The 11,937-nt window shown below is 37.4% G+C and overlaps 1 protein-coding gene across 5 annotated transcripts in view; it reads left to right on the forward strand.

Annotated features, from left to right (window-relative positions):
* Nucleotides 1–11,937, forward strand: part of pard3bb (par-3 family cell polarity regulator beta b) — a 187,273-nt gene that overhangs the window by 17,459 nt on the left and 157,877 nt on the right. The window lies entirely within an intron of this gene.

Here is an 11,937-nt window from a genome sequence, read left to right on the forward strand (position 1 = left end):
GTGTGTGTATGTGTGTATTTGTGTGTATGTATGTGTGTATGTGTCAAATTAGATGAGTTCAGGTGTGTGGAAATTTACTGAGACAAAGTGATAGAAAAGTTTATTGCATGATTAAAACTAAATCTCTTCAACATACATGCTGGCATCCACCATATTTCATTCATGGCTACACATTTCTAACTGTAACAGTCATTTAAATCCCAGCAGCTTCATTACTTTCGTCATTCCAAAAGCCTGCATCTATGTTTTGTTTTGTCTTGCCTACTCTTGCTGCCTGTTTGTTACTGTAAATTACATTTGGTTCCCATCTAACTTACTCGGTTAAATAAAGTGAAAAACTAAAATGAAAAAAAAGTGACCAGTCCAGACAATACATGAATGTGATGACATTCCTCCTGATAGGTCCACGTGATAAGAACATATTGATCATCATGTAGCTCAGTCAATGTTAAGTTATAATTTAACGGCAATGGAGGATTCAGCTTCCAAAAGGCGCACTAACCAGCCCCAGGAGGACCGACAACACAAGATGAACATAATGTTGAGAAATACCCACACAAAAAAATGTTCACTTTACAGTACTTTGAATTTGTGTGGTTGTATGAGAGAATGTGTGTATTTTTCATAAAGATTCATAAAATGGCTTATTGTTTGCTTGTGCTTCATGGTTCAACATAGTTGCCACAGTGACTGGAGGAAATAAATGGTAATTTCCAGTCCTGGTTTTCTGGGCACAGCAATCTTATTGATCAATGTAGAAGAGAATTACATACGTGCAATCAGTCATCACATAGTGTCAGACAGCTGTTGCACTTCGTTAACACATATGAAGGGTGAACAGTTCTTTCCTACTGCATGAGCCTGAGGACACACCATTTGTTAAGGTAGAAAAAACAAATCTACAGAATTTCTGATGAATAAAGGAGACCAAGACAGATTATCCTAATCTAAATTAGTATTATTACTAACAAACAATATTTTTTGTTACCATCTTTATGTAGTATTTATTTTCCTTATTTCCCTCAAAATTTTTTATATTACCTCCTTTGACTTATTTTTTTTGTCTCTTAATCAGTCCAAAGCATTTGTGTAAGAAAACGAATGCCAACCTCAACTGTGTAGATTTCTCCTCCATGTCAGGGAAGTAAGAGCTAAGATACAGATTACACAGGCCAAATATCTTTCATTGATTAACTTAACTTGAGTAACTTTCCAAACCTTATTGCAGAGGTAAGCCTGAAAAACTCAGGGATTACCAACACAACATGCATCTTTTGACCTGAGATTGTTTTTTGAAGTAAATTTTCCCCATTAAACCTGAGTGGAGTACTTTGGGTGGATTATTTCTTATAAAACACATTCTTGATATTTTGTTCTCTTTTAAAATTGTTTTCTGTCTTCAGCTTTAATTTTGCTACATTTTAAACATAGTTGCACTTTTCTGTTGATTTTCATTTTCTATTTAATGTCCAACTCTACGGGCTCTGTAGTTTGCAGTTTATAGCAGATAAGTATTGGATTTTAAATTTAAGGACTATTCAAAATAAAAATAATCTAAATTATATAAATACAATTTGGCTAATTACGCTTAATTGTACTAGACTTTGGTTTGCATTATTTCTTGAAGGTGTTTATGTATAACATTTTTCAAATTGTCATTTACAAAGAAAAGCTCACACACTATCTGAACTTCAAAAAAGTACTGCAAAGGGCAGTGTACCCCCGTTTGAGCAAAATTGCATGAGCAGCTCCTGTGGTCTTGGCCAACTGTCAAAAAAATTATTACTGTACTTTAGAACATGGTAGAAACATTCTGGAGTACTCAGAGTTCCTCGGTTGACGATTTGTTGGATTCTATTTTGTTTTGCAATTTAAATGCCCTGCGGTGCACTGGCGTTGCACCTGGAGTTTGCCCCCACCTCACGCCCTATGCAGGGCTGGAATAGGCTCCAGCTCCCCGCGACCTGCGCAAGCGGATGAAGTGGGTTGAGAAAATGAATGAAGGAATGAGTGAATTTAAATGCCGTACTTTAAGTTTCTTAGTTTTGACCTTGCTTAGAAGTGATGTATCCACTATTTAAACAACTTCATGATTACAAAAGTAAAGGTCACCTCAAATACCAGGACCATTAGCAAAGTTTGAAAATCAATGACGATGAACACGTTATTCAGAGCAGACCGTTCCATCCCTGGAAGAGGGGTCCCTCCTCTGCAGTCTTCCTGAGGTTTCTCCCATCCGTTTTTTCCCCTGTTAAAAGGGTTTCTGGGGGGAGTTGTTCCTTATCCGATGCGAGGGTCGCACTGCTTGCAGTGCACAAAGGTCAGAGGGATATCGTCCATGTGCAGATTGTAAAGCCCTTTGAGACATTGCTTGTGAATCTGGGCTATATAAAAATAAATAAACTTGAAACTTGAAACTGTGGGCTCTCTAATTACACAGTTCTCTATATCCATTGTCATGAAAGCTCTGCAGATCGGTGTTGGAAAAAAACATTCTGCTGCTGCTAACAATGCACCACTTTTAAATCTGATAATCTTTTCTGCCTCTTTGTCGAAGCACTGCTTTTGTAACTTATGGCAGTCATGTACATTTATGTTATATTTTCTCATGATAATTCTTAAATGCAAATGTATCAGTTATGGGCTTGCAAAGATGTTCATTTAACAAGAGTAAGTGAGAAATGATAATGTCAGGCAAGCTATTTAGACAAGCCCACACAGCAAAAATAAATTGGCCAAGCTAATGTATTTATGCATCATTTACAGATTGATTGCTGTCATCACTGCTTCTGTGAAATCATTGAAAGTATTTGCAATGGAGCTGGAACATAATTAATTCAGAATTTCTTGTAACTTATTGTTTTAGTCAGCAAAGCAATTTTTTTGTATTTGGCTAATATTTGAATTGAAAGTGTGCAAGCTTGTTGAACTAAATGTTTCTTCTGGTTTTCTATGTGCGGGCATCTTGTATGTGTCCTGTGGCAAGAGCTATCAACAGACGTATATCCCCCCCACCCCCCACCCAACATTTTAAAGTCAGTTGGACATAAATATCAGCATTTGTTGTGATGGAAATGTGAAAGCTATAAAACTAAATTTTTTAACAGCAACACATGTGAGTTCTAAAATTTTCTTCATATGATCCTTCATTTTTTCCTTGCAGTCTAGTACCGGTTTCAGCTTTTCTTCCAGCTTTTTATCAAGCATTTTTCCAACTTACTATCAAAGTCACTCCTGAACTTTTAAAAGTCGCTCTTTAACTCATCCATAGAAGAGACCACCCAGTCTTATATTTAATCAATACAGGTGTGAATATTGACTCTAACAGATTACATTTCATACGCACACCATTGGAGACAGAATAATGCCAAAAGCTTTTATTGTGTAGTTGTATGTCCCACTGCTAGTGAGATCTGATGTGAAATTGCAATTCCCACATGGCGCTGGATGTATTTTATTTATAATCTGTACTACAACCATTTTAGTCGCACAAATTATCTAAACCTGTTCTCCAACTTTCAAGCCTTTCCTTATGCTGTTTGTTCTTCCTCAGCTCTTTATCTAACACTTTTTCTCTCTTTTCCATTTCTTTTTACTTCCCTTTTTTCACATTCTCAGAAGCTTTCATCCTTCTCTACTCTGTGTGTTAGCTGAACAAAATACAAGCCAGTCAGAATGAGGCAATTACGACCCTTTTTGAAGGGTTATTATGCATAATGCCCCATAATCCTCTTTTGCAGTTTCCATCATAAATGACATGTACATTAAGTCAGAGCGGTCTATATGTGGAGGGAGAGACCTCAGAACATTGTGTGTAGAACTCCAGCTTTAGCCTTTTTTTCTAGGTTTCACTCACACACAAAGTCCGTTTTAAAGCCGTGATTACTTAAGATGACGCTGTTGTAATGTGATAATCTCTAGCTTCTTATTCTGGTGAAAGACAAGGAAGACTTTAGACACTGGACAGACAGACTGTATTTGATTGGATTCTTTGGAGAGGCATGCTGATTAAAGTTGAGACTTGAGACTGTCAATTACAGTTGTTTTTAAATTAGGATGAGAAGTTTCTTTAGAAATCTGTGTGCATCAGTGTGTTCCCTTTTAACATAATGTGGATCAAAATAACCTGTTTTGAAAGGGTTTGAAATCATGCAGACATTCTGAAGCTCAGTTCTTATTTAATCATGATAATTCATTGGTCATCTTGAAGTGATAGAGTTTTAATAATAATCTTATTAAAATTTTTGTTTTTAATAAGTAATGACATATTATTTCTAGCTGTCGCCATATCCTTAATATTTGTTAGTTTTACTTTCCTGTTTGCTGAGCAGATTTTATATTTTGTTTTATTACAATAACAATCTAAGCAGTTCCAATCTATATTCAGGTGGAAACCATCCTGCTTTTGTCGATATATCTACTGTGGGCCCTTTTTGTTCTGCCATACATGTCTTCATATACCATGGAGAGTATGTCCCTCATCTGTTTTTGGTCTCTGAATGGTTGTTCTGTTATCTCTTGCTCCCAGGGTTGACAGGGCTTGACCCCTGTCTCAGCCCATTTAATAAAAGTGCTTCTATTCAGCTGTGTGTTCGAGTCTTTTCTGTTTATATTTTACGTGGCCAGCACCTTTACTTTTCTACGATTTTTTTAGATTGCAGGACTGATTATCTTAATCCAAAGACATTTACAGGTTCCAGTGTGTCTGGATTCCGTTAACTGGCCTGAAACTGGATTTCTGCTGCTGTTATATATTAACTCAGTTTCAAGAAGGATCTGTCCTTACATTTGATTTAATTACATAAATGTATAAACCTTATTTAGACCAACAGTTAATATTTATAGAATTTAATTTGACCTATGCAGATGAATAAGGTTACTTTGTCAGAATGTTTTCGTTTTTCCTCTATTTTTCCAGCTTGACCTAATCTTATTTATCAATAGATCTTCGGGGCAATGGTTCAGACATATTTTCCTTTTAAAAGAGTGCAAACCTTGCAGCTTGCAAAGGTTAAATGAATGAGTGAGAAGGACAGACATGCACACTCCATTTTTTTTCACACTTGCCCACACACAGTGTGGTCATGTTACACTAACAGTATCACAGAGACCTTTGCCCTACCATCCCTCCATCTGAAGTGGCCAGTGTTTGGAGAATAATATTGACCTTCCACTAAAGAAAGCAGCGCTGCTTATTGCTTTGCACATGTACAGAGGCTGCTGATGTGTTTCAGGCATTTGAACCCTCAAAATAATAATGAACATTTCTTTTTTACTCTCACCATTGTTACAGATGAACAAAACATTTATGTCACAAGCATACTACAATCTCAAACTTTCAGTTTATGTCGTCTCTTTATTAATAATTTTTTTTACATAAAAAAGGTTGTATTTTTATATATATATATATATATATACATTTTTTAAGATAGCCAGGGATTTGGACTAGTGTAAGCCAGTCAAATTGTTATCGCTCAAAGGGAACAGGCATGATTGCCAGCAGAAACCTTCCATCATGTCAATGCCATCTAATCATGGTCAACCACTAACTGTCAGTGTGTGTCTGTTTGAATGTAAATGGTATGATTGTATTCTACGCTACTGTGTACGGCTGAACTATGCAGTGTCCTTCAAAAGGGTACAAGAACCATTAATTCTTCTGACTGTCCACATGTTGGTGTGATTCACATGTCCATTTTTGTCATTTTCTTTATGTAGCCTGACGTTTTTCATTATATGGTAATCATGTTTTAGCTTCATTAATGTGTGTGTGTGTGTGTGTGTGTGTGTGTGTGTGTGTGTGTGTGTGTGTGTGTGTGTGTGTGTGTGTGTGTGTGTTTGCGTGTGTGTGTGTGTGTGTATGTGTGTGTGTGTATGTGTAGAGAGAGGACGGTATATCTTGAAGTCCTTGAGAAGGGTAGAGGGCCAATAAATGTTGCCTTTCTTCTGGAGCTGAGAGATCTGCTATCAGCCAAATTGTGAATTAAATTTGATGAGGCTGTGCCCTCATTGGTAAATTACTGGACTCTGACACATACATCAGTCTATAGTGACAGTCAAAATACAGTAAATTACAACCCGCACATTCTGTATGTACGTTGGAGGCTGAATGATCAGCTTTTAGTGATATGTGACTTACTGGATTCTATCTTAACCCTTGATTTACAGCGTCAGTCTGGGAAATGAATATGTGACTCCTGTGTTTTGAAAGGGTAAAAGGCCATATACTCTATATGTAGCTATGCATTTAGGATTGAGAGTTGAACTGGGTTCCATTGGATACGCTAAAATAATAACCATAAATGTGTGAGTTTGTGTGTGAGTTTCAAAGTGTGTAGATTGCAGTTAGTAGGGCAGTGCCCTTGGTCTTGAATATTATGTCAGTGAACACATATGAGTGTTGTACTGTTTGTGGGTTTGCGTTATTTTATGTCACTGCCATTTGTAATCCTGTTTATCAAGGTTTCAAGAAAACAAAACAAACAAAACCTGCTTGACGAATTTTCATGGAACCTCACATTGACCTCTGTGGTATCAGAGACAAGAACCTATTACCGGTAAATTGTGGAATGGATCCAGATGAAGGGATGGGATTAGGATCTAATTTCATTTTCTTTGACATGAATACTTGAGGCTTTTTACAGTATTTCCAAACTACCTGATGAGTTCTGATGAAACATAACGACATCAAAGAAATCAACAAGTTTTGGAGTTTGTTCGTGGTAAAAGTCACCGTTTTCTTACACCACCAACAACAATTATCCAATTGATGAATGAATTAATATATAAATAAATTAATGAATAAATATACCAATGGACTTCCAAATACTAGTCAATGCTGCCAACACCGCCTCCACTTTCATGTGTGTCTGCACACAGAAACACCACACGACAGATATTTCATGATTTTATACATAACACAGCATAGCCTCATATGTTACATTCGTCATGATGTGTCACATGGTCAGCCTCACAGATGGGTAATACAATGCAACTTGTGCGGCACATTTTGAATAGGCTTGTAATGTTCCATTAGTTTGAGTGCGTACAACCTGTCACACTTGATGAGTTGTAACAATAAAAGAGGAATACAGCAAAACTAAATTAAATGTCTGCTTTTATGTTTTCATTTTATGGCTTAACTTTAATATCGCTCATTTATGGCACAAGTGGGTGAGGAATTTTTTTCTGTTTGAAACAGATAAATGGAGAGAAACTGAATGCAGTGATGGCCATAGACAAATATACTTCTACTTAATAAACATATACACACACTCATGATTTCAGCGGCAGTGGAGTGGAATAATGGACAAGACCACTGAATACCAGGGAGATTTTATCATTTACACACTCTTAACCACCATCCTTCTGGTAAATGCACTCATTCTTGTCTTTGTATGGATGTTTGGTAGGATTGTGTATGGTTGTGTACGCACATGCATATAGATGGATCAGTTTAATTTTATTAAGGGTTGGGTGCACACGTCAGTGAGACGACACTGGCGGTTAATACACTGGCGTAGTCTCATTTAAAGAGGATTCTCTATCTTGTCATTCTGTTGGTCATTATTATAGAATGAAAACGCACGAGGAAAATGATTCACATTGATCATCTACAATATTTAGCTTTAAGAATGAGATAGGGTTAGTTATGAAGTGATAGGTTTGTTTTTTAAATTTTTTTTGCTGATTTTTTTGTCTTCTAAATTTGCTTCTGTCTGTCATTAGAAATTCACTCTACCCCATTGTATCCCCTCACCTACTTATTTATTTCATACAGGTGTCAGTTTAGTGCTGTTTTTTTTCCTGCATTACCAAGTCAGAGGTTGGAAAACAACAACCCTTATTCTAACTTTGAACTGGTTATGTAAAGGAGGTTGTATTTTTTGGGAATTTTTGGGCTATTACTTGTTGAAGAATAAGAGGACTCCTTTATGGCACCACCAAGGCGGAGACAGTGGCCTTTTCCAATAGCATTATGCTCCATAACCCCATGCAAAGCTTTTCAGGAATGGAGGACCATGACAATTTTAAAGTTTTTGAATTGATCTCCAAATTCCGCAGAGCTCAATCCATACGAGTTTCTGAGGGATGACTTTCAAAGAAATGGGACTTACCTTATAGAACTGTGAAGATTTATATATACAATGTATTTACATGCACGCACGCACGCACGCACGCACGCACGCACGCACGCACGCACGCACACACACACACACACACACACACACACACACACACACACACCACACACACACACACCACACACCTAACCCAAACCCCCACACACAATGGTCTTTTCATCAAAAACTCACAACGAAGAATTATGGCTCCAAAGACGTCAGATCTGATCATCAAGGGCTTCATAGAACAGAAATGAACAGTCACTTTTGAGACACAAACATGCTTTAAACCGTCAATAAGAGTGTAGAAAAAGATAATACAGATAAAAAGTGGTTTAATATCAGTATGGAGAGGGTCATAAACGTTTAAATTACCGTAAATAATGAGATAAATAGTTTGTCGCTCTACTGCGGAATTCATTAATTGCGTGTGGTTCCTGGAATTAACTGCAAAGAATGAGGGCACACTGTATACGTTTGAAGCTCAAGGTCATTGTAGTCACTGAGTTTGAATGCTACACTTAGGAAAAGGATTATTAACTTCATGAAAGTAAGAATAAATTTAGATTAATACATTATGTTTTCATCATATAACTGTACTCATCTGCTTAAATAATACTTTGCTGAAAACCCTAAGGTGTGCACTTTCAATGATGTGATTTCTGCCTAAATTTGAGTTTGAAGCTCTTATTTCCATGAGTAAAAACTAGAGGTTGTGCTGCTAGACACTTGTCTAAAATCGTCATAAAGGAAAGGAGAGGCTGCTCATAAAGAGAAGATATGAGTTCACCGTGTGAGAGAAGAGGATGCAGAAGACAGGGTTAGATGGTGGCAACTGATTCACTGTGGCGACCCCTGAAGGGAGAAGCCCAAATGAAAAGACTTCACTGTAATGAACCTAAATGCTTTGTCTGCTACTTCATATCCACTCTTTTCTGTTTGTGCTTCTTTGATACATCTCCTTGATATATTCTTATTGAATGTATCACTTCTCCTGCCATGTCTTCAGTTCCTTTTGCCACGCTTCAGCCTCTACCCTTCCGCTTCTTCTTGTCTTCGTATTTCTCTGTAACAATGCACTTGCACTCTTTTCTGTAATGAGTCCAATCATTTTTCAGTCACACCTCTCATGCTCTGTGCTTGTGTGTGTCTGTATGTGCGTGCAGACTCTTCATTTGTCACAGGACGATCCAGACGTGATCCAGACCTAATACATATGTTGACCCTTAGGTGGGAGCCAGGGGGTTAATTAAGCAATGGTATTTGCGAGAGAGAGAGAGAGAGAGAGAAGGTGATAAGAGAGTGGATTAGATAGAAAATGGGAGAGGTAATAATGATGAGAGCAGTAAGAGAGTGACTGAGACATATATGCACAATTTGCAAAAGCATATCAAAGGGGAAGCAGTGGGGTGCAAGAGATAGACAAATAAATAGATAGAATAAATAGAATTAAATGAAAGCTGGAGGGGGGTTGGTAATTCAAGAAATGTTGAAGACACTGGGAAGTAAAGAAAAATGTGGGGTTAATGGTGATGGTGTGTGAGGTGGGCATGAGGTGATGTAGCCTACCAGCAGGATATGGAAGATTGATTGTAAGAGATGGAGAAGGGGTTAATGGACTGATGGAAATGAAACAAAGAGAGAGGCAGAGAGGATGAAAGTGAAAGAGTTAATTACAAATGTAATAAATGATGAAGCCTGTTGTCCTCATGGACCTCAGCTCTTAATTAAGAAAACACAGCTGCACCTGGGACCAACCTGGAATAGATGGGTACACAGTACCTCATCATATTGTGTGTCTATGTGTGCGTGTAGCTAATTGTTATTGTCATGAAGTCTTTGTCCTTAAGGATTTATTTTGCAGATGAATAGTCTTAATGAAGTGTCTGGGTGGAAGGTTTGTTAGCTACAGACAAACTAAATAACCAGATGATGGAGAATTGTCCGCTCATGCCTGTGTGTCAGTAAACAGAAAATTAAATATGTAATGATAAAAAACAAAAATGTCCATTTTGCCATTGGCCTTTCCTTGTTCTGTCTTTGAGTTTTTTTTATTTTTCTCTCCTCTACTTACAGAATGTAATCACATGTTACGTATTTACAGAATGTAATCACATGTTGAGGGATGGAAAAGAGCCTTTTTGTTCAGATGGACTGTTGGGTATTTTGGAATATTTTCAAGCAGCACCAAGGTGGTGCCCTGTGCAGTGCAGGCAATACTGGACCACGCAACTGCAACTTGCTTTAACTACATGTTGCTAGCTGGAGGAACCAGAGTGACTGCTTCATTGACAAAAATGAAGTCAAAGGTGTTGTTCTGTCTGACTATTAAACTAATCCCTTCTTTAAGGATTTCTTTTTGCCCTATGAAGTTATGAAATCAGTTTTTACATCATCAAGTGATATACATATTCAATGTCAGCACAACCTCATCTAACTATATGGGTCACTCCAAAAACACTTCTATAAATTTTCACTGGATATATTAGAAAATAAGCCAAAAAGAAACAGAAAAAAATCTTAAAATTTTACATATTTTAATGGTAAAAGCACTGTAAACAATATAACAAAAGAAAGCATGAGTATTTCAGCGTGCAAGAAACTTAAATTATAACACTAAGCTGATGTCTGTTGTATGTAAACAGGAAAACCAGCTGAGATGCACTAATTGTTTCTATTTAAGGCAGGTCACTGCAGCTAAATGTAATCAATCCTGTTTAATTATGTATCAGTTCACTTACCTGTGTAATGATCAGTTTTATCACTTGGTTGGCCTGATCTGCAAAGTGCAATTCATGTGCGTCAGGGAGAGGTTTATTACATACAGGAATGTGTAGCAGCACTGCTCTTAATGAGTCAAAGATCAGTGCATTTGAATTTTGAAATGAATTCATGAAAAAAATTGAAGGTATCTTAGAAATTACAGTGAAACTGCTTCACACCCTGTGCTGTACTTTAGCTCATCTAGCACCAAGATTATGCTCAGTTTAGTTTCTCACAAAAAGTGGAAAAAACCCCCTGATTGCCTTTGAAATGAGAAATCAGAAACCAGTCCCTTGCATGGAACTTGTGAAGAGCTGTCAGTCTTATTCTGTAGTTCATTACGGCATCACAGAGACAGCTTAATTTGGTGCTCGATCTAATAACTTAAAAGCCTCAAGTCACAGCCATTTAGTTATACATATTATTTGCTGCAGCTAACTTCAGGCTATGTGAAGGAAAGATGTCGAAATCAACCTATATCTGAATTTCATCTCGACAGTTCACAGTTGGGTTTTTGTCAGTGTATAACGTGTTAAGGTGGATTGCCCCCTTAAGTACACATCATTTAGAGTGAAGATGGATTCATGGTCTTCTGAAAAGAAGATGTGGTCTGTTCGGAAGATTAATATAATCACTCTGTGTTGGTATGAGCTTTACTCGTCACCCCAATCATAGAAATGATAGGAAGACCACCTCTCAAGTCAAGCTTTTACAAAGAGAAGCACACTGTAATGTGTGTGTTTCTGGTGTGCCCTTGTAAATTTGTGTAAGTCTTTAGGAGATTTTAGTGATTTTAGTATGTTTTTCTTCTCTGTCTCTGTCACTGTCTCCCTCTCTCTCTCTCTCTCTCTCTCTCTCTCTCTCTCTCTCTCTCTCTCTCTCTCTCTCTCTCTCTCTCTTTCTCTCTGTCTCTCCCTTGCGTACACACACACACATGTAAAGCTATTAGCAGTTAGCACACAGATTTACATACATTGACAGAGTAATGTGCTGGGCGGTGAGGGCTTTACAAAGTGTGAACCTGTCTCTGAATGTGTGTGAGTGATGATAA

This window comes from Antennarius striatus, chromosome 12 (assembly GCF_040054535.1).
Source record: "Antennarius striatus isolate MH-2024 chromosome 12, ASM4005453v1, whole genome shotgun sequence".
Lineage (NCBI taxonomy): Eukaryota > Metazoa > Chordata > Actinopteri > Lophiiformes > Antennariidae > Antennarius > Antennarius striatus.